The 24103-nt window shown below is 36.4% G+C and overlaps 1 protein-coding gene across 1 annotated transcript in view; it reads right to left on the bottom strand.

Annotated features, from left to right (window-relative positions):
• DNAI1 (dynein axonemal intermediate chain 1) overlaps positions 1-24103 on the bottom strand; it is a 279043-nt gene that overhangs the window by 176852 nt on the left and 78088 nt on the right. The window lies entirely within an intron of this gene.

The raw sequence follows: 24103 nt of genomic DNA on the forward strand, positions 1-24103 counted from the left end.
AATTAAACTTTTTTTTGGGGGGGGGGTTGTTCCAAAAATGTCTTCTCTATTTGACTTCTCGGTTTATGTTTATGACACCACCATTCTCCTGATCATTCAGCTTCTACCCTTATCTCCTTCAATTTTTGCTTATCAGGTTTTTCTTTCCCTGAGAAGGAATATTAAGATTATCAATGGTTTTTTTTTTTTGAGCTAGAAAGAACCTTAGCAATCATCAGAATAATTTCTTTAATCAATGAGAATAAGGTTAAGTGAATTGCCTAAGTTCACCCAAGTTAGTACAGAGGCATGCTAAAAATGATCTCTCATGATTTCTAAGACTGTACTTTTGCCACTAGTCAGAAACCCCAGGGAAATTCTGATAGCAAAACATCCATATTTTACTTTATATTTCAGAGCAAAACTTCAGTCAGTCTCAGTCTCAATGTCCACTTTGTTTAGGAGAGTCATCTTAAGTCATACCTAAGTAACTCAGAAGAAGGGTACTTTTTCCCCTTAGCTTGAAATTAGCCAAATTCTGTGTTGCTTTTTCAACTGTGATTTGGCCTTGGGAAGTCCCTTCTTGGCCCATGAAAGTAAGAATTACTGTCCCCCAAAATAGTCAAAGAAATTTAAATAGTTTGAATAGAAGGGGGATCCCAATTATGTTAGGATAATCCATCTCACTCTCATTAAATATATGGCAATGATTCCAGACAATTAAACCTCACAGAGCCTCAGAAAAGGACCAGATTCTATGCAAGGATGCCGATATGATGTGCTGACATGCCTAAAAAGCCCCAGATTCATCTGGATGAGGCAAGAGTCCCTTTGGCCTATTAAATAAGAACACCATTTGAAAAAGCCAACAGGAATGTGGGGGCTACAACTCCATTTTATGTTTGTCATCTTTCCTGGAATCATTTCCAATAAATTGACTCCCCAATGACAGGATGGGAACTCTTTCCTAATCCACAAATACATCACTGATCTTTTTGTTTATACTCTATTACAGATAGTCCCATAAGACTATAGTCATATTTGGTATAGGCTACCATTCAAGTAATTGCCCGCTTTTAAATGATCTGAGATCACAGCTTTCCACAGATATTAGACCTTTAAGTTGAGCCATTCTTCAAGTAGGAAATCAGTTATGTAAGAGCTAATTGGACAAACATTACCAATCACTTAAAAAAAATCTGTGGCCCCCATATGCAGTCCAGGCAAAGCAATACTGGAGCAGGCTACCTAGTAACATCACCCTCCCCAGCCTTCCTCTCTGGCTGCATGGTTTCTTTATGCTCTCTGGTCTTTTTGTCTTTGATGTTCACAGTAAGTAGTCTTATCACTCAGCGCAGTGCAGAGACATACAGAAAAGGGAAGTATAGGGGAAAGAAGGACAGGGTGCACTGAAAGTGGACACCAAAATGGGATATTAATGGCAGAAGGGGAAGGGATACATCAGCTCTCTGAACCCAATGGCTCAGGGACCCATAAAGGAATAAAAAGCTTGTGGTCCTTAGAGGAAGGGGTGAGATGGAGGCTCAGTGATCATGAAGGCTTATAGAGAACCAAAAGGCTTCTATTCTTTATATTGACTCACAGATCATTACTAAGTCTTTCAAAACGGTCTCTTCCTCACCTTGCTGAACCAAAGACATCTGACCTAATCCAGAGCTGGTGGAAACCTCTACTATACCCTAATGACTACCAATCACCTTGAAACGGGGTAGAAAGTATGTGGGCTGGTGGGCAAGAAGGGGTAGAATGATCAAGTAGCTAATCTAAAGTAGCTGAGCTAAACAAATATAGTGGAAAGTCTAGTGAAAAAGGATTATTGGTTTCTGGTGGAATAAATGAACACTGAGACCAGCAATTGAAATAGTCTGATATACATTATGAATTATTTGAAAAAAATTGAATATAAACAATATAAAAAATAAACAAAATAAGTTAACAAATAAGCAAACAAATAATCAGTTTGGGTATCCAACAGATCTGAATTCTCATCCTATTTACAAGGTATCTGAAAGAAAACAGAGCTCTGGGAATCCTGTATCTTAGATGCAGGCTTCCTAAAATTGGCCTTAGTCCTGGACCTTACTCCCCCCGAAGTTAGATCTTAAGTGTGGAAGGCTGATGGAGTATGGAAATTGTCAGGAGGACGTCCATACAACATTAAGAACCAATCCTTCCTGCTACTCCACCAATTTCAAATTACTCCCCCCCCATTACAAATCCCTTTATGAAATGTAAATAAACAATATCATGAATAAACAAGGAACTGGGTATTGTTTTTTGTTTTTTTTTTTTTAATTTTTATTTAATAATTACTTTATATTGACAGAATCCATGCCAGGGTAATTTTTTTCAACATTATCCCTTGACTTCCGGCCAAGATGGCGGAGAGGAAATACACTTCTGTGTAATCTCCGTGTTTTTCTCTCACTATTCATTTCATTTCATGCCTCTGAATTAATGCTCGACTGAAAAAAAACCATACAATTACTTACCAAGAGAAACCATCCTTGAGACTCGTCAAGAAAGGTCTGTTTTTGCGCGAGGGCGGGGACGGTATTTGGAAGCAGTCTGCGGGCAGCAGCAGCTGCAACCAGAGCACAGATAGCAGCTCAGAACCGGGTGGAGCGGAGAGGGGGTAGGACGCGATCGCAGCCGTCTCTGCGGCGAGAGCTTTGCTATAGGAGCAAGTCAGCAGCCCAGCAGAGAAGCTAAAAACACCGGGGGTGAAGAATACAATCCCAAACAGCTGGAGTTTCTCGGGACCTGGCCACCCCTCCCCCACAGTGTCTTAGCCCGCTCGGATCTCAGAGCGCTCGGAACTCAGTGCGCAGGCGCCATAGCACAGTAGGACCTGTGCCTCACGAATACCCTGCCCCTCCCCCAAAGAAAGCAGCCTCCATTCAAGGGGTTTTTTTTCCTTCTGTTTCTTTGATAGTTTGTCTTTGATAAATAGACAGAATGAGCAAGAAACTGAAAAAGAATTTAACCCTGGACAGCTTTTATACAGATAAAGAGCAGACTCCAAACCCTGAGGAGACTAAAAACAAACAGTCCCCAGGTGAATCCCCGAAGGAGGAGACTTTATGTCCCTCAGCACAGATGAATCTCATGGAGGAAATTAAAAAGGCTCTCACAAGGGAGCTAGAAGAAAAATGGGAAAAGGAGAGGGAGGCTCTGCAAAAGGAGAGGGAGGCTTGGCAAAAGAGCCTGGAGAAGTCAGTTAAAGAGAGAGTGGATAAAGAAACCAAATCCTTGAAAAATAGGATTAGTGAACTGGAAACAGAAAACAGCTCTCTAAAAAACAAAATTGGCGAAATGGAAAAAAATTCCACAGAACAAAAGAACTCAATTGGACAATTAGAAAAAGATCTTAAAAAAGTGAGTGAAGAAAATACCTCACTGAAAATCAGGGTCGAACAATTGGAATTGAATGACTCGAGGAGACAAGAAGAATCAGTTAAGCAAATCCAAAAAAATCAAACAATGGAAAAGGATGTGAAATACCTTCTGGGGAAGACAACAGACCTGGAAAACAGATCCAGGAGAGACAACCTGAGAATCATCGGACTTCCAGAAAAGTATGATGAAAAAAAAAGCCTGAACACTATCTTCCAGGAAATTATCAAAGAGAACTGCCCAGAAGTCATAGAAACAGAAGGTAAAATAGACATTGAAAGAATTCATCGATCCCCTACTGAAAGGGATCCTAAAATCAAAACACCAAGGAATATAGTGGCCAAATGCCAGAACCCTCAGGCAAAGGAAAAAATACTGCAAGCGGCTAGAAAAACCCAATTCAAGTATCAAGGAGCCACAATAAGGATCACCCAGGATCTGGCAGCATCCACATTAAAGGATCGAAGGGCCTGGAATATGATATTCCGAAAGGCTAAGGAACTTGGTATGCAACCAAAAATAACTTACCCAGCGAGATTGAGCATCTTTTTCCAGGGAAGAAGATGGACATTCAACGAAATAAGCGAATTTCATCTATTTCTGATGAAAAAGCCAGAACTTAACAAAAAATTTGATCTACAAGCACAGAACTCAAGAGAAATCTAAAAAGGTAAAGATTAATCTTGGGAACTATATTTCGGCTGTAAAGATGTATAAAGAATACATGTATACCTTGTTCTAGAAACTAGTTGTGGAAAGGACATTGTACTAGAAAAAAGGGAAAGTGGGGGTACTACATTTCATGAAGAGGCAAAGAAAACCTAGTATATCTGAGAGAAAGAATGGAGAGGAATGAAAATAGTGAGTATTTTACTGCTTTCAGAATTGGCATTAAGAGAAGAATTTTAGACATATTCAATCTATGGTGAAACTTCTCCCACCTCATTGAAAAGTGAGAAGGGAAAAGTGAAAAAGGAAGGAATAAGCTAAGTGGAAGGGAATACGGTAACTGGGAGGGAAAGGGGCAAGTTGGGGGGGGGAACTCTAAGGGGGGGAGGGATACTGAAAAAGGGAGGGCTGTGAGAAGCAAGGGGAGCTCACAAGCTTAATACTGGGAAGGGGGGTAAGGGAGGGGGTAAGGGAGTAAGAAGGGAGAAAAGCATAAACCGGGGTTAACAAGATGGCAAGTAATACAGAATTGGTCATTTTAACCATAAATGTGAACGGGGTAAACTCCTCTATAAAGAGGAAGCGGTTAGCAGAATGGATTAAAAGCCAGAATCCTACAATATGTTGTATACAGGAAACACACCTGAAGCGGGGTAATACATGCAGGTTAAAGGTAAAAGGTTGGAGCAAAATCTACTATGCTTCAGGTGAAGCCAAAAAAGCAGGGGTAGCCATCCTGATCTCAGATCAAGCTAAAGCAAAAATTGATCTAATCAAAAGAGATAAGGAAGGGCACTATATCTTGCTAAAGGGTAGAATGAATAATGAAGAAGTATCTATATTAAATATATATGCACCAAGTAGTGTAGCATCTAAATTCCTAAAAGAGAAATTAAGAGAGCTGCAAGAAGAAATAGACAGTAAAACTATAATAGTGGGAGATCTCAACCTTGCACTCTCAGAATTAGATAAATCAAACCACAAAATAAATAAGAAAGAAGTCAAAGAGATAAATAGAATACTAGAAAAATTAGATATGATAGATCTCTGGAGAAAATGTAATGGGGACAGAAAGGAGTACACCTTCTTTTCAGCAGTTCATGGAACTTATACAAAAATTGATCATATATTAGGACATAAAAACCTCAAACTCAAATGCAGTAAGGCAGAAATAGTGAATGCATCCTTTTCAGACCATGATGCATTGAAAATTACATTCAATAAAAAGCCACAGGAAAGTAGACCAAAAAATAATTGGAAACTAAATAATCTCATACTAAAGAATGATTGGGTGAAACAGCAAATTATAGACATAATTAATAACTTCATCCAAGAAAATGATAATAATGAGACATCATACCAAAATGTATGGGATGCAGCCAAAGCGGTAATAAGGGGAAATCTCATATCTCTAGAGGCCTATTTGTATAAAATAGAGAAAGAGAAGGTCAATGAATTGGGCTTGCAACTAAAAATGCTAGAAAAGGAACAAATTAAAAACCCCCAATCAAACACTAAACTTGAAATTCAAAAAATAAAAGGAGAGATCAATAAAATTGAAAGTAAAAAAACTATTGAATTGATTAATAAAACTAAGAGTTGGTTCTATGAAAAAACCAACAAAATAGACAAACCCTTAGTAAATCTGATTAAAAAAAGGAAAGAGGAAAATCAAATTGTTAGTCTTAAAAATGAAAAGGGAGAACTCACCACTAACGAAGAGGAAATTAGAGCAATAATTAGGAGTTACTTTGCCCAACTTTACGCCAATAAATTCGACAACTTAAATGAAATAGAAGAATACCTCCAAAAATATAGCTTACCTAAACTAACAGAGGAAGAAGTAAATATCCTAAACACTCCTATCTCAGAAAAAGAAATAGAACAAACTATCAATCAACTCCCTAAGAAAAAAACCCCAGGACCAGATGGATTTACATCTGAATTCTATCAAACATTTAAAGATCAATTAACTCCAATGCTAAATAAACTATTTGAAGAAGTAGGGATTGAAGGAGTCCTACCAAACTCCTTTTATGACACAGATATGGTACTGATACCTAAACCAGGTAGGCTGAAAACAGAGAAAGAAAATTATAGACCAATCTCCCTAATGAATATTGATGCTAAAATCTTAAATAAAATATTAGCAAAAAGATTACAGAAAATCATCCCCAGGATAATACACTATGACCAAGTAGGATTTATACCAGGAATGCAGGGCTGGTTCAATATTAGGAAAACTATTAACATAATTGACTATATCAACAACCAACCAAACAAAAACCATATGATCATTTCAATAGATGCAGAAAAAGCATTTGATAAAATCCAACAGCCATTCCTAATAAAAACACTTGAGAGCATAGGAATAAAAGGACTTTTCCTTAAAATAGTTAGGAGCATATATTTTAAACCTTCAGTAAGCATCATATGCAATGGGGAAAAACTGGAACCTTTCCCGGTAAGATCTGGAGTGAAGCAAGGTTGCCCACTATCACCATTATTATTCAATATTGTATTAGAAACACTGGCCTCTGCAATAAGAGTCGAGAAAGAGATTAAAGGAATTAGAGTAGGCAATGAGGAAACCAAACTATCACTCTTTGCAGATGATATGATGGTATACCTAGAAAACCCCAGAGATTCTACTAAAAAGCTATTAGAAATAATTCACAATTTTAGCAAAGTAGCAGGATACAAAATAAATCCCCATAAATCCTCAGCATTCTTATACACCACCAACAAAATCCAAGAGCAAGAGATACAAAGAGAAATTCCATTCAAAATAACTGTTGATAGCATAAAATATTTGGGAATCTACCTACCAAAGGAAAGTCAGGAATTATATGAGCAAAATTACAAAAAAGTTTTCACACAAATAAAGTCAGACTTAAATAATTGGAAAAATATTAAGTGCTCTTGGATAGGCCGAGCAAATATAATAAAGATGACAATACTCCCTAAACTAATCTATTTATTTAGTGCTATACCAATCAGACTTCCAAGAAAATATTTTAATGATTTAGAAAAAATAACAACAAAATTCATATGGAACAATAAAAAGTCGAGAATCTCAAGGGAATTAATGAAAAAAAAATCAAATGAAGGTGGTCTAGCTGTACCTGATCTAAAATTATATTATAAAGCAGCAGTCACCAAAACCATCTGGTATTGGCTTAGAAATAGATTAGTTGATCAGTGGAAAAGGTTAGGTTCACAAGACAGAATAGTCAACTATAGCAATCTAGTGTTTGACAAACCCAAAGATTCTAAATTTTGGGATAAGATTTCATTATTTGATAAAAACTGCTGGGATAACTGGAAATTAGTATGGCAGAAATTAGGCAAGGACCCACACTTAACACCACATACCAAGATAAGATCAAAATGGGTCCATGACCTAGGCATAAAGAACGAGATTATAAATAAATTAGAAGAACATAGGATAGTTTATCTCTCAGACTTGTGGAGGAGAAAGAAATTTGTGACCAAAGATGAACTAGAGACCATTACCAATCACAAAATAGAAAATTTTGATTATATCAAATTAAAAAGCCTTTGTACAAACAGAACGAATGCAAACAAGATTAGTAGGGAAGTAACTAACTGGGAAAACATCTTTACAATTAAAGGTTCTGATAAAGGCCTCATTTCCAAAATATATAGAGAACTGACTCAAATTTATAAAAAATCAAGCCATTCTCCAATTGATAAATGGTCAAAGGATATGAACAGACAATTTTCAGATGAAGAAATTGAAACTATTACCACTCACATGAAAGAGTGTTCCAAATCACTATTGATCAGAGAAATGCAAATTAAGACAACTCTGAGATATCACTACACTCCTGTCAGATTGGCTAAGATGACAGGAAAAAACAATGATGAATGTTGGAGGGGATGCGGGAAAACGGGGACATTGATGCATTGTTGGTGGAGTTGTGAACGAATCCAGCCATTCTGGAGAGCGATCTGGAATTATGCCCAAAAAGTTATCAAACTGTGCATACCCTTTGATCCAACAGTGTTTCTATTGGGCTTATACCCCAAAGAGATACTAAAAAAGGGAAGGGGACCTGTATGTGCCAAAATGTTTGTAGCAGCCCTGTTTGTAGTGGCTAGAAACTGGAAAATGAATGGATGCCCATCAATTGGAGAATGGCTGGGTAAATTGTGGTATATGAACGTTATGGAATATTATTGCTCTGTAAGGAATGACCAGCAGGATGAATACAGAGAGGCTTGGAGAGACCTACATGGACTGATGCTAAGTGAGATGAGCAGAACCAGGAGATCATTATACACTTCGACAATGATATTATATGAGGATGTATTCTGATGGAAGTGGATTTCTCTGACAAAGAGACTTAACTGAGTTTCATTGGAGAAATGATGGACAGAAACAGCTACACCCAAAGAAGGAATACTGGGAAAGGAATGTGAACTATTTGCAATTTTGATTTTCTTCCCGAGTTATTTTTACCTTCTGAATCCAATTCTCCCTGTGCAACAAGAGAACTGTTTGGTTCTGCAAATATGTATTGTATCTAGGATATACTGCAACATGTTTAGCATATATAGGACTGCTTGCCATCCTGGGGGGGGGGGGGGGAGGAGGGAGGGGAAAAAACGAAACATAAGTGATTGCAAGGGATAATGTCGTGTAGAAATTATCCTGGCATGGATTCTGTCAATGCGAAGTTATTATTAAATAAAATAAAATTTATTATAAAAAAAAAAAAAAAAAAAAAATGAAAAGGGAGAACTCACCACTAACGAAGAGGAAATTAGAGCAATAATTAGGAGTTACTTTGCCCAACTTTACGCCAATAAATTCGACAACCTAAATGAAATAGAAGAATACCTCCAAAAATATAGCTTACCTAAACTAACAGAGGAAGAAGTAAATATCCTAAACACTCCTATCTCAGAAAAAGAAATAGAACAAACTATCAATCAACTCCCTAAGAAAAAAACCCCAGGACCAGATGGATTTACATCTGAATTCTATCAAACATTTAAAGATCAATTAACTCCAATGCTAAATAAACTATTTGAAGAAGTAGGGATTGAAGGAGTCCTACCAAACTCCTTTTATGACACAGATATGGTACTGATACCTAAACCAGGTAGGCTGAAAACAGAGAAAGAAAATTATAGACCAATCTCCCTAATGAATATTGATGCTAAAATCTTAAATAAAATATTAGCAAAAAGATTACAGAAAATCATCCCCAGGATAATACACTATGACCAAGTAGGATTTATACCAGGAATGCAGGGCTGGTTCAATATTAGGAAAACTATTAACATAATTGACTATATCAACAACCAACCAAACAAAAACCATATGATCATTTCAATAGATGCAGAAAAAGCATTTGATAAAATCCAACAGCCATTCCTAATAAAAACACTTGAGAGCATAGGAATAAAAGGACTTTTCCTTAAAATAGTTAGGAGCATATATTTTAAACCTTCAGTAAGCATCATATGCAATGGGGAAAAACTGGAACCTTTCCCGGTAAGATCTGGAGTGAAGCAAGGTTGCCCACTATCACCATTATTATTCAATATTGTATTAGAAACACTGGCCTCTGCAATAAGAGTCGAGAAAGAGATTAAAGGAATTAGAGTAGGCAATGAGGAAACCAAACTATCACTCTTTGCAGATGATATGATGGTATACCTAGAGAACCCCAGAGATTCTACTAAAAAGCTATTAGAAATAATTCATAATTTTAGCAAAGTAGCAGGATACAAAATAAATCCCATAAATCCTCAGCATTCTTATACACCACCAACAAAATCCAAGAGCAAGAGATACAAAGAGAAATTCCATTCAAAATAACTGTTGATAGCATAAAATATTTGGGAATCTACCTACCAAAGGAAAGTCAGGAATTATATGAGCAAAATTACAAAAAAGTTTTTACACAAATAAAGTCAGACTTAAATAATTGGAAAAATATTAAGTGCTCTTGGATAGGCCGAGCAAATATAATAAAGATGACAATACTCCCTAAACTAATCTATTTATTTAGTGCTATACCAATCAGACTTCCAAGAAAATATTTTAATGATTTAGAAAAAATAACAACAAAATTCATATGGAACAATAAAAAGTCGAGAATCTCAAGGGAATTAATGAAAAAAAAATCAAATGAAGGTGGTCTAGCTGTACCTGATCTAAAATTATATTATAAAGCAGCAGTCACCAAAACCATCTGGTATTGGCTTAGAAATAGATTAGTTGATCAGTGGAAAAGGTTAGGTTCACAAGACAGAATAGTCAACTATAGCAATCTTGTGTTTGACAAACCCAAAGAGTCTAAATTTTGGGATAAGATTTCATTATTTGATAAAAACTGCTGGGATAACTGGAAATTAGTATGGCAGAAATTAGGCAAGGACCCACACTTAACACCACATACCAAGATAAGATCAAAATGGGTCCATGACCTAGGCATAAAGAACGAGATTATAAATAAATTAGAGGAACATAGGATAGTTTATCTCTCAGACTTGTGGAGGAGAAAGAAATTTGTGACCAAAGATGATCTAGAGACCATTACCAATCACAAAATAGAAAATTTTGATTATATCAAATTAAAAAGCCTTTGTACAAACAGAACGAATGCAAACAAGATTAGTAGGGAAGTAACTAACTGGGAAAACATCTTTACAATTAAAGGTTCTGATAAAGGCCTCATTTCCAAAATATATAGAGAACTGACTCAAATTTATAAAAAATCAAGCCATTCTCCAATTGATAAATGGTCAAAGGATATGAACAGACAATTTTCAGATGAAGAAATTGAAACTATTACCACTCACATGAAAGAGTGTTCCAAATCACTATTGATCAGAGAAATGCAAATTAAGACAACTCTGAGATATCACTACACTCCTGTCAGATTGGCTAAGATGACAGGAAAAAACAATGATGAATGTTGGAGGGGATGCGGGAAAACGGGGACATTGATGCATTGTTGGTGGAGTTGTGAACGAATCCAGCCATTCTGGAGAGCGATCTGGAATTATGCCCAAAAAGTTATCAAACTGTGCATACCCTTTGATCCAGCAGTGTTTCTATTGGGCTTATACCCCAAAGAGATACTAAAAAAGGGAAGGGGACCTGTATGTGCCAAAATGTTTGTAGCAGCCCTGTTTGTAGTGGCTAGAAACTGGAAAATGAATGGATGCCATCAATTGGAGAATGGCTGGGTAAATTGTGGTATATGAATGTTATGGAATATTATTGCTCTGTAAGGAATGACCAGCAGGATGAATACAGAGAGGCTTGGAGAGACCTACATGGACTGATGCTAAGTGAGATGAGCAGAACCAGGAGATCATTATACACTTCGACAACGATATTGTATGAGGATGTATTCTGATGGAAGTGGATTTCTCTGACAAAGAGACTTAACTGAGTTTCATTGGAGAAATGATGGACAGAAACAGCTACACCCAAAGAAGGAATACTGGGAAATGAATGTAAACTATTTGCATTTTTGATTTTCTTCCCGAGTTATTTTTACCTTCTGAATCCAATTCTCCCTGTGCAACAAGAGAACTGTTAGGTTCTGCAAATATGTATTGTATCTAGGATATACTGCAACATGTTTAGCATATATAGGACTGCTTGCCATCCTGGGGGGGGGGAGGAGGGAGGGAGGGGAAAAAAACGAAACATAAGTGATTGCAAGGGATAATGTCGTGTAGAAATTATCCTGGCATGGATTCTGTCAATGCGAAGTTATTATTAAATAAAATAAAATTTATTATAAAAAAAAAAAAAAAAAAAACATTATCCCTTGCAGTCATTTCTGTTCCGATTTTTCCCCCTCCTCCCTCCAACCCCTCCCCTAGATGGCAAGCAGTCCTATATATGTTGGATATGTTGCAGTATATCCTAGATACAATATATGTTTGCAGAACCGAACAGTTCTCTTGTTGCACAGGAAGAATTGGATTCAGAAGGTATAAATAACCCGGGAAGAAAAACAAAAATGCAGATAGTTCACATTCGTTTCCCAGTGTTCTTTCTTTGGGTGTAGCTGCTTCTGTCCGTCATTTATCAATTGAAACTCAGGTCTCTTTGTCAAAGAAATCCACTTCCATCAAAATATGTCCTCATACAATATCGTTGTCGAAGTGTATAATGATCTCCTAGTTCTGCTCATTTCACTTAGCATCAGTTCATGTAAGTCTTGCCAGTCCTCTCTGTATTCATCCTGCTGGTCATTTCTTACAGAACAATAATATTCTGGGTATTGTTTTTAAGGCACTCATCTGAAATTCATGCAGATAACATTTTTTTGAAGCATTGTAAAGAGCTGACAAACTGCATCTTGATATAGTTTCCATTTGCTAATAGTGGTAGCCAGATGGAATCCCACTTTTACTCATTGGGAATGATGCATGATGCATGAATGATGCATTCAGTTTCTCTGTGAAAAAGGGCAACTTTGGGTGCCAGGCTTCTTCATTATTATTAATTTGTACTCTGAAATAAGAGCTTAAAATGAAAACCTTGCAGATAACCACACAATTCACCTTAACTTGTTCTTACTTTATCTAAAAGAAAGGCTACAACTCAGGGTCTCTGTAAATGTGCTGGATAGTAATTGGATTTCTTGCCAAAGTCAGGAATCTGTCTTCCTGACTGAAGTTGATAATAATATTTCTAATAGCTGACATTTATATAGCGCTTTAAGGTTTGCAAAGTGCTTTACATAAATTATCTCATTTGATGGAGTCAGTGTTGTAGTATGTGAAGAGGATATGACTAACTAATCTGATCAATGTGCTAAGATTTGTCTCTCTGTGGAAGAGTCCAAAACATTGACCAACATTGGGCGTGAGCCAAGCTGCCTGGCTCCAGGGGTCAGGTATTTTCTAGCTCAGCTTCCGCTCTATTGAAGTCTTATTAATGGGCCAATTTGCCATCCTACTGTGTTAATAGCTTTAGAAGGTTTCCAGGAAAGTTTCATAGGAAAAGAAAGCATTTTCTATTACATCATCCTGTTACTTTAAGCTAGAGAATGAAGGGGTAAGGGATGATTGCTTTCCCCTCCCCTTTTAAATACTTATCTTTGGATGGTTCTGTTTTTTTTTTTTCCTTAAGAACATGAACAATGTTAGGTTATAAATCTTAATAAGATAATCTTAGATAAGATGTTTATATACTGCTATTCAGACTTACATTTCTAAATGGTTTCTAGAAATAATGCAATAAGAGAATGCTTGGGTAAATAAATTTCATTACAATTTCCACAGATGAAGGAGGAGCAATATAGAACTCTTAAATGAAAGGCATGGTGCTTTTCTGCCACCAGGGGACATTTCCATGTTCACAAAAGGAAAATTCAGTGCCTCGTTTGCATGTATGAATTCTCTTTTTTTTCCCCCTATGAAACATTATTATTTCTCCTATGAAACAAAAGCTGTTCTCCAATTCTATTCATTTTATAAGATTTGCCTTACTGGTATTATAAGTTTATATGTGGATGGGCTGCTAGCATTGGGAAAAGAGAGGGGAGAATTAGCATTAATTAATTGGTTACTATTACTTTGCTACTAGATACAGACGTCAGACTTATTTATGTCCTTATATGCTTTGGGTTCGAAATACTTATTAGCCCTGTATGGTTGTAAGTAAACTGATTGGAACTCACAGAGAGGTGAACCAGAAATAAGACAGTTTCAGATGAGACCTGTGACCATCTTCCTGGTGGGTGAAGTCAAAACAAAAGTTATATCAACCTTTTAGAAAAATGTTCCTCAAGACTGAACCTGTTCCATCTATATAAAACTACTATAAAATTAGTTCTGTTCTAACTGGGATTTAAAAAGTTAAACAATGATGTCTCTACTATAAAAAGAAGTAGATTTCCCTGCATCTATATTTTCTTCCCTTTTGTTGGAGCTAGAAACTAAAATTTTCTTAAGGCAGCTGGAGCTTCTTAGTTAAGGAGCTATCCCAACTGTCTGGCTACTTGGTCATCCTTCAAAACACATCATTGTGATAGCCCAGGAATCCTTACAGCGAAAGGGAGAATCTCTGGGTTAACAACTTTAATTTATACAGCTTTCCTCACAACAATATCTTGAGGAGATAGTGCAAGTACTGTTGTAGGTATTTTACAAAATAAAGAAACTGAGGCAGCAAGTTGTTTACAACCACAGAGTAAGCATCAGAGCTAAGATTTGAATACAGGTCTCCCGATTCCACACTGCCTGCTGGTGAGACAGATGATCTACATGATTTAGGCAGCATAGCGTAGAAGACAGAGTGCTGGTCTTTGAGCAAGGAAGACATGAGTTAGAATCTTACCTTAAACACTTTCTACCTGTGTTATCCTACACAAATCACTTAGTTGCCTTAGGCCTGTTATCTCCATCTGATCCATGTACCTATGAAAGCTTATTCTCTCCCAAACCTTGTTCTGGTACTTTGGGACTTCAATATATTTGTTGATGTCACCTCAAGAATTCTAACCTCCATGTTCATTCTCCTTGACTCCTATGACCTAGACTTTCACAGCCTATCCCAATCACTCACAAGAATGTTCATACCCCTTGTCTTTTTTGTCACTTACACGAGTGCCTCTTTCTTGATTCTGAGCTCAGAAATTTCCCTCTAATTCTATCTTTTCTCTTTCTTCTTCCTCAATCTTCCTAAGTTCAACAAAACTTGTTGTACTTCTACCCCTTCCTATTTTTTCTAGTGCATTAGACTAATTTTCCTTTTTTTTTTTTTTTTTTAACATATTTTACCTGTTAAATATTGCTTTCTAGTTTCCAACTTGTCCCCTTTTATGATGATCACTTTTTTTTGGAGGGGTGGCAATCGGCATTAGGTGATTTGTCACATAGCTAGTGAGAGTCTGAAGCTGAATTTGAACTCAGGTCCTCCTGACTCCAAGGCTGGTACTCTACACACTGCATCACCTCACTGCCTCTAATACCGTTCTTTGTGTCCTACCAATCCTCAACCTTTCACTAATAATATCTGGCTTGAAGTCTTAAGAAATGTAGTACACGTTATCTCATTTAATCCTCATAACAGCCTTGTAAGACAGGTGCTATTATCTCCATTGTACATATGAGGAAACTGAGGCAGGAAGGTTAAGTGACTTGCCCAGAATGACACAGCTAACAAGCATATAGGACAGAATTAGAACTCAGGTCCTCCTGACTTCTTCCCAAGTACTTTATCCAATAGACCTAGCTACTTTTACAAATGTATATCATTTAACATCAATTAGGACTCCATTATTAGAGAGGAATAGTTTTATTCTTCTTTGGCCATCTTTTCTTGTATTTTCTCAGTGGCTGGTCCAAACCCACCTTTAGTTCTTCAAGGTCTAATGTGTCCTCCATCCCAGCCTATCTCAACAGATGTTCTTGCTTCTGGGAAATAAAGGCCATTCAAGAGGAGCTCCTGGTCCTCCCACATTTCATGTCTCAAAACTCCTTCCATATTTTCTCCTTTTTTTTCTTCTTGTAAGGAAAAAAATAGTCTTTCTTCTTTCTAAAACCAAATTTTCTATCTGTGTCCTTAATCTCATCTCCAGCTATTTTCTCTAAAACCTTATGGTATCAAAGCACATGTTCTGTGGCACCATATGCTCCTTTTTCCAAACTTTCATTAACTACTGGATCTTTCCCCCCTGCCTAGAAGGATACTTAGGTCTTCCCAATTTTAAAGAAAGGAAGGAAGATACTTGATTTGCCATCCCCCAAGGCTATCATTTCATATCTCATCTCCCTTTTGCCACCAAATTCCCAGGAAAAAGATTGTCCAAATGAGTTCCTTTTCTTTCTCTTTTCTTCTTATCTAATTTTTTATTCCGCCATTCCATGAAATAATACTCTCCAATCTAAGAAGCCTAACTGCTAAATCCTGTGGCCTTTTTCTTGGTCCTCATCTTTGACCACTTTGTAGTTTTTGAACAAACCTTCTTCCTGAATGCTCTCTTTCCTTTTGGCTCTGTGATACTATTTCTCCTTGTTGTCTTCTATCTAGTTGTTTTTTTCTTAGTCTCCTGGATTACCATCTATTGCCTCTTTCCTTAGCCCAGGGGACCATTTTTGGTCCTTATATCCTCCCCTTGCATAGAATCTCTTGGGGAGTTCTCAGCACCTGTCTATGCAAATGAATCTCAAATCTATAAGTGCTCTATTAATCTTGCTCCTGAATTCCAGTCCCACTCCATCTGCCCAGAGACAGGTCCATAATAATGTCCCATGAGCATCTCAAACTCAGAATGATCAAAGCAGGATTGTTTTCTTCCATAAATCTTCTTTAAGCTTTCCTTTACTCTTGTGTACTCCACCACCCTGCTAGTCGTCCAGGTCCATAACCTCAGCTTGTGACTTCATTTTCCTTTGTCCCACCATTGTTGCTGTTTAGTCATTTCAATCATGTCCACTCTTTGTGACCCCATTTGAGATTTTCTTGGCAAAGAAGCTGGAATAATTTACCATTTTCTTCTTCAACTAATTTTACAGATGAGGAAACTGAGGTAAATAGGTGAAGTGATTTGCTCAGGGTCACACAGCCAGTTAAGTGTCTGAGGTCAGATTTGAACTCAGGAAGATGAGTCTTCCTGACTTCAGATCCAGCAGTGCACTGTGGCGCCACCTAGCTGCCTTTTTGTTACTCCATGTATCACAATTTACACCTTCCCTAATCAGGGGGAATCTGCTCTGTATCCATTTCTTTGCTACCGCAAAAAAAAAATAATGTATAAATATTTCAGCGTATCTGGCATTTTTCTTTTTGTCTGTCAAAGACAAACCTCAAGATATATGTCCAGAAGGGAGATTTCTGGGTCAGAAGTTATGGACATTTTAGTAAAATATTTAAAGCAATTCCAAAATTGCTTCCCAGAATGCTAATATTTCCATTTAAGAAAAGAAGAAACTAAGAGAAGTAAAATGTGCTGCCCAAAGCCATTTAGGTGGCAAATGGATGAACTAAGATTTGAAACTCAATCTTCTGACTCCTCCATACACACTGTTTCATGATCAGTACTCTTTTTATATATATATATATATATAATTAATTAATTTTTAAATTATCAACTTACCAACAAACATAAACATTTTGGCTTTTTTGAAAATATATTTTGAAACCTGAATGCTTTAAATCACCAATCATTTTGTACTACAATCCCTGCTGGTTCACAATGAGTTCATTTGCTCTAAATAACTTTGAGCTTGCAATTTGTAAGTACATCTAAACCAAATGGGATATCTGGGTGTTAACAGTCTGACCATCATGTTACAGGAAATTCTGTTATAATGAAGGCTATGAAAACAAAATTTCTTTAATAGCTATACTGACATAACCCAACTGATCACTAGCTTCTTTCTGCACTACTTATAAAGTAGGGAAACTCTTCTAAAACATCTTAATCTTCTCCTTGCCTTAGTAAGCAGGGTTTGAAGAAAATAATGGAATCTTTCTTTGACGATTCAGCATCTTATAGTTTCTGAGGGTCATCTTGTCTGAGCATTGCTTGCTATTGTTGACTATTGTGAATATTCAGGTAGAAGACAGATTAGGCAACTCTCTACTCTGCTCTTAATTTTGTAACCTGTTTCTTCCAGAATTGGCTTGTCCATCAGCCATTCTCTCTCTCTCTCTCTCTCTCTCTCTCTCTCTCTCTCTCTCTCTCTCACATCTTCCAATTCTCCCCAGCTACTGGCTCCCTTTACTCTGCCTATAGTCATGTTTTTGTTGCTCTTATTTTTCAATACTTTTCTCTGATACTAAAATCCTTCCAACCTATTGTCCTTGTCATGTAAATTGGATTGAAATAAGCCTCATGGAGCATACAAGATGATTCAGGAGCCTGCAAAAGTAGCATACACACTGATCTCCTAGGGAACAAATGTAGAATGATGCTGAAAGGCTTGGTGCTTTAAGATAACATAGCTAACTTTAGGCACTGTTATGATTAAAGAATGGGGGTGGGGAGAGACTATATCGAAAAGAATTGCTTAATCTCCCAAGAAGAAACACCCTCATAGTAGACTTTAAAAGGAGAAATTCTGCCCTCTAGTTTTCTCCTTTCCTGTATGTGAAGCTTGTGTGATATTTAGCTCTTCATCTGTGCTTTTCCTGGGAGGGAGACTTTCCCTTGGAGGGATGGAATTCTGATACCATCAATAACCCTATTGATACTTTTTCTTCCTTAGCTTTCATGAAATTGCTCTCCTCACTGTTTCCTTACCGATCTGACTGCTCCTTCTCTCTTTTTCTTCTATTTTTCTTCTGCCCCTTAAGTGTAAGTGTTCATCAAAGCTCATCTTAGATCTTTTTACATTCTTTTCCTCTCTCTTTCCTTGGTATTCCTCATCACCTCTGTATTAATGACTCTCAAATCTACACAACCAGTCCTAATCTTTACCCTAATTTCCAATCCTATATCTCTAAATGCCTGGGTATGATCTTTGTGGTAAAAGTAGATATAGATTAGTTTTTCTTTAAAAGAAATTTTATTTAGCCATAGTAGGGAAAGTATATGTTATTAATGAACTCGATTGTAAATTCCCAACTTCTTTGTTGGTCTACTGATGAGTCTGAGGGAAGAGTCGCTACTCCCTAACTAAAACTTCTTGTTAACAGTTAGATAGTCTACAAATGTTTCATTTCATTCCAGTATTGAACTTTTTTTTTTAATTTTTATTTAATAATTAATTTATATTGACACTCGTTTCTGTTCCAATTTTTTTTCCCTCTCTCCCTCCACCCCCTCCCCTAGATGGCAAGCAGTCCTTTATATGTTGGATATGTTGCAGTATATCCTAGATACAATATATGTTTGCAGAACCGAACAGTTCTCTTGTTGCATAGGGAGAATTGGATTCAGAAGGTATAAATAACCCTGGAAGAAAAACAAAAATGCAGATAGTTCACATTCGTTTCCCAGTGTTCTTTTTTTGGGTGTAGCTGCTTTTGTCCGTCATTTATCAATTGAAACTCAGGTCTCTTTGTCAAAGAAATCCACTTCCATCAAAATATGTCCTCATACAATATCGTTGTCGAAGTGTATAATGATCTCCTGGTTCTGCTCATTTCACTTAGCATCAGCTCATGTAAGTCTCGCCAGTCCTCTCTGTATTCATCCTGCTGGTCATTTCTTACAGAACAATAATATTCCATAACATTCATATACCACAATTTACCCAGCCATTCTCCAATTGATGGGCATCCATTCATTTTCCAGTTTCTAACCACTACAAACAGGGCTGCTACAAACATTTTGGCACATACAGGTCCCTTTCCCTTCTTTAGTATTTCTTTGGGATATAAGCCCAATAGAAACACTGCTGGATCAAAGGGTATGCACAATTTGATAACTTTTTGGGCATAATTCCAGATTGCTCTCCAGAATGGTTGGATTCGTTCACAACTCCACCAACAATGCAATAGTGTCCCAGTTTTCCTGCATCCCCTCCAACATTCATCATTATTTTTTCCTGTCATCTTAGCCAATCTGACAGGTGTGTAGTGGTATCTCAGAGTTGTCTTAATTTGCATTTCTCTGATCAATAATGATTTGGAACACTCTTTCATATGAGTGGTAATAGTTTCAATTTCATCCTCTGAAAATTGTCTGTTCATATCCTTTGACCATTTATCAATTGGAGAATGGCTTGATTTCTTATAAATTTGAGTCAGTTCTCTATATATTTTGGAAATGAGGCCTTTATCAGAACCTTTAACTGTGGAAGTGTTTTCCCAGTTTGTTGCTTCCCTTCTAATCTTGTTTGCATTAGTTTTATTTGTACAGAGGCTTTTTAATTTGATGTAATCAAAATTTTCTATTTTGTGATCAGTAATAGTCTCTAGTTCATCTTTGGTCACAAATTTCTTTCTCCTCCACAAGTCTGAGAGATAAACTATTCTATGTTCCTCTAATTTATTTATAATCTTGTTCTTTATGCCTAGGTCATAGACCCATTTTGATCTTATCTTGGTATATGGTGTTAAGTGTGGGTCCATGCCTAATTTCTGCCATACTAATTTCCAATTATCCCAGCAGTTTTTATCAAATAATGAATTCTTTTCCCAGAAGTTAGGGTCTTTGGGTTTGTCAAACACTAGATTGCTATAATTGACTATTCTGTCTTGTGAACCTAGCCTTTTCCACTAATCCACTAATCTATTTCTTAGCCAATACCAAATGGTTTTGGTGACTGCTGCTTTATAATATAATTTTAGATCAGGTACAGCTAGGCCACCTTCATTTGATTTTTTTTTCATCAATTCCCTTGAGATTCTTGACTTTTTATTGTTCCATATGAATTTTGTTGTTATTTTTTCTAGATCATTAAAATATTTTCTTGGAAGTCTGATTGGTATAGCACTAAATAAATAGATTAGTTTAGGGAGTATTGTCATCTTTATTATGTTCGCTCGGCTGATCCAAGAGCACTTAATATTTTTCCAATTATTTAAGTCTGACTTTATTTGTGTGGAGACTTTTTTATAATTTTGCTTATATAATTCCTGACTTTCCTTTGGTAGATAGATTCCCAAATATTTTATGGTATCAACAGTTATTCTGAATGGAATTTCTCTTTGTATCTCTTGCTGTTGGGTTTTGTTGGTGATGTATAAAAATGCTGAGGATTTATGGGGATTTATTTTGTAGCCAGCTACTTTGCTAAAATTATGAATTATTTCCAATAGCTTTTTAGTAGAATCTCTGGGGTTCTCTAGGTATACCATCATATCATCTGCAAAGAGTGATAGTTTGGTTTCCTCATTGCCTACTCTAATTCCTTTAATTTCTTTCTCGACTCTTATTGCCGAGGCTAGTGTTTCTAATACGATATTAAATAATAATGGTGATAGTGGGCAACCTTGCTTCACTCCAGATCTTACTGGGAAAGGTTCCAGTTTTTCCCCATTGCATATGATGCTTACTGATGGTTTTAAATATATGCTCCTGACTATTTTAAGGAAAAGTCCATTTATTCCTATGCTCTCAAGTGTTTTTATTAGGAATGGATGTTGGATTTTATCAAATGCTTTTTCTGCATCTATTGAGATGATCATATGGTTTTTGTTTGTTTGGTTATTGATATAGTCAATTATGCTAATAGTTTTCCTAATATTGAACCAGCCCTGCATTCCTGGTATAAATCCTACTTGGTCATAGTGTATTATCCTGGTGATGATTTTCTGTAATCTTTTTGCTAATATTTTATTTAAGATTTTAGCATCAATATTCATTAGGGAGATTGGTCTATAATTTTCTTTCTCTGTTTTCAGCCTACCTGGTTTAGGTATCAGTACCATATCTGTGTCATAAAAGGAGTTTGGTAGGACTCCTTCAATCCCTATTTTTTCAAATAGTTTATATAACATTGGAGTTAATTGTTCTTTAAATGTTTGGTAGAATTCACATGTAAATCCATCTGGTCCTGGGGATTTTTTCTTAGGGAGTTGATTGATAGTTTGTTCTATTTCTTTTTCTGAGATGGGACTGTTTAGGATGTTTACTTCTTCCTCTGTTAGTTTGGGCAAGCTATATTTTTGGAGGTATTTTTCTATTTCATTTAAGTTGTCGAATTTATTGGCATAAAGTTGGGCAAAGTAACTCCTAATTATTGCTCTAATTTCCTCTTCGTTAGTGGTGAGTTCTCCCTTTTCATTTTTAAGACTAACAATTTGATTTTCCTCTTTCCTTTTTTTAATCAGATTTACTAAGGGTTTGTCTATTTTGTTGGTCCAGTATTGAACTTTAACTAATAGATCAAGGTATACTTCCTAGTAACAGTAGTATATTTCTAAGTCAACATATCAAAAACTGAATTAATCAACTTCTCAAACCTGCCCTTCTCTCAACATCTACATTTCTGCTGAAGGCACCACAGTTCTCCCAATCATTCAATCTAGAAATCTCATCTATCTCTGATAGATGACCTTTTTTTCTCATCCTATCATCAAATATAGTCAACTTAACTTCCATAATATTAGCATTTTAAAATCTATTGGCTCCTTTCCACTTGCACTGTAATGCTAGGTCAAGCCCTTGCTATCTCTTATTTTTATTATTTCAATAGACTCCTAACTGACATTCTCCTCTCTTCCCTCCAATGTGTTCTTCACACAATTGTCAAAATAATCTTCCTAATTTGTGGGGTCACACCATGTCATCACTTTACTCAAAGATCTCTATATTTCTCCAAGAAGGAATTTCTATGTGGCTTGTCCCCCCAACATGGATATTATGGTCTGGACAATAATCTATCAACTTGGTTTTGCATGTGTGGATAGTTAAAGGGTTATGGATTTCATTTAAGAGACTCTGCAATAGCCTGAGGCTTGATGACATCAGCACATCATCCACAAACAGAAGCCTTTAGATCAATATCCATAAGGAGCATTTCTTTGACTGAATTTAAATTGGGCATTGGGCATCTTCCATGACAGTGGCAAGCATGTCTGACAAGGATAGCTGCCCATTTTGTAGCTCCCTTGATAGTAAAGATTAATTATTAATGATGGTCACCCTATTAGGAATTTTGGATGATTCTGACAAATGCACAGGAGATAACTTATAGGGCTCAGAGAATCTCAGACACTGCATTTTGCTCTACCATATCAAGTATTTTTTAAGTAAATCAATCAACAAGCATCTAATATGTATTTGCTATATATCAGACACTATGGATACAAAGATAGAAAGAAAATAGTCCCTAACCTGAAGGAACTTATTCCTTACTAGGGGAAGGTGCATGCACCTGGATAAGTCAATACAAAAAGACATGCAAAATGAGTACAAAAGAATTCCAGGTGGTCTTAACAAGGAGAGAAGATCAGGAAAACTTTCTTGAAGGACATGGTGACACTTGAGCTAAAACTTGAAGGGATCTATGGGATTCCCAGAGATGGAGATGAGAAACTAATGTTGAATGAAACAGGCAGAATAGACAGTGTGTGAGGGTGATCAGACTCCGCACAAAGGCTGGACCCTCACTGGGGAGCATTAACAGTCTTTAATCAAACTGTCTTTATCAGCTGTGAATCTCCATACCTCAACATCTCATATAAGGATGATGCCATCAACGATGAAACAAAATCCTTATCAGTTTATATAGTGAGGACAGTTATCAGGACCATACCCGAGCATCCCAATTGTATTAGAATCTAAATAATTTTAGTACAACATACGTATACAGGAAGCATAACAGTAATAAGAACCAGCATTTATATAGAGTTTTGGGATTTACAAAATGTCTTATACATATGATTTCATTTGATCCTCACAACTTTGTGAGAATGATGCCATTATCTCCTTTTTATGGATGAGAAAACCATCTGAGTGAGGTTAAATGATGCGGTCAGGGACATATAGCTGGGACATATCTATGGTGGGATTTGAACCCTAAAGTCTCCATCCCTTATGTTATTTAGTTGCACACAAATACACACACACAAACACACACACAGTATACAGATATAATGTATATGTAAAATATATTATGTAACTATAATGTAGTTAATATACATACAAATATATAATGTATACATAATGTACATACAAAAATATGTGTATAAATATACATATAAAATATATATAAATATAATTTATATATAATATGTAAAATTGTACATACTATATATAGTGTGTGCAGCTAGGTAATAATCTATATACATGTATATAGACACACATGCATAGGCACACACATATATGTGAAGTTGGTAGCAGAGTGGATAGAGAGCCATCTTTGAGTCAAATGTATGCATGTGTATGTATAAAGTAGATTGTGAGGTACATATTTATGCCTACTTATACCAACATATCAAGTATGTTTACACACACACGAATAAATTTTTTACAATAATTCCTAAATAGGAAATTCCTATGAGTCCTGAGAATGGTGAAGGAAACATAGTATAGCAGTAGCACTGGCCTAGCAGCTGGCGCTCCAGGCCATAGTTTTAGATTTGAGGGGCACTGTCCATGTCACAGTGGACAGATTGCTGGACCTGAAGTCA

The sequence above is a fragment of the Antechinus flavipes genome, chromosome 1 (assembly GCF_016432865.1).
Source record: "Antechinus flavipes isolate AdamAnt ecotype Samford, QLD, Australia chromosome 1, AdamAnt_v2, whole genome shotgun sequence".
In the NCBI taxonomy this organism is placed as follows: Eukaryota; Metazoa; Chordata; class Mammalia; order Dasyuromorphia; family Dasyuridae; genus Antechinus; species Antechinus flavipes.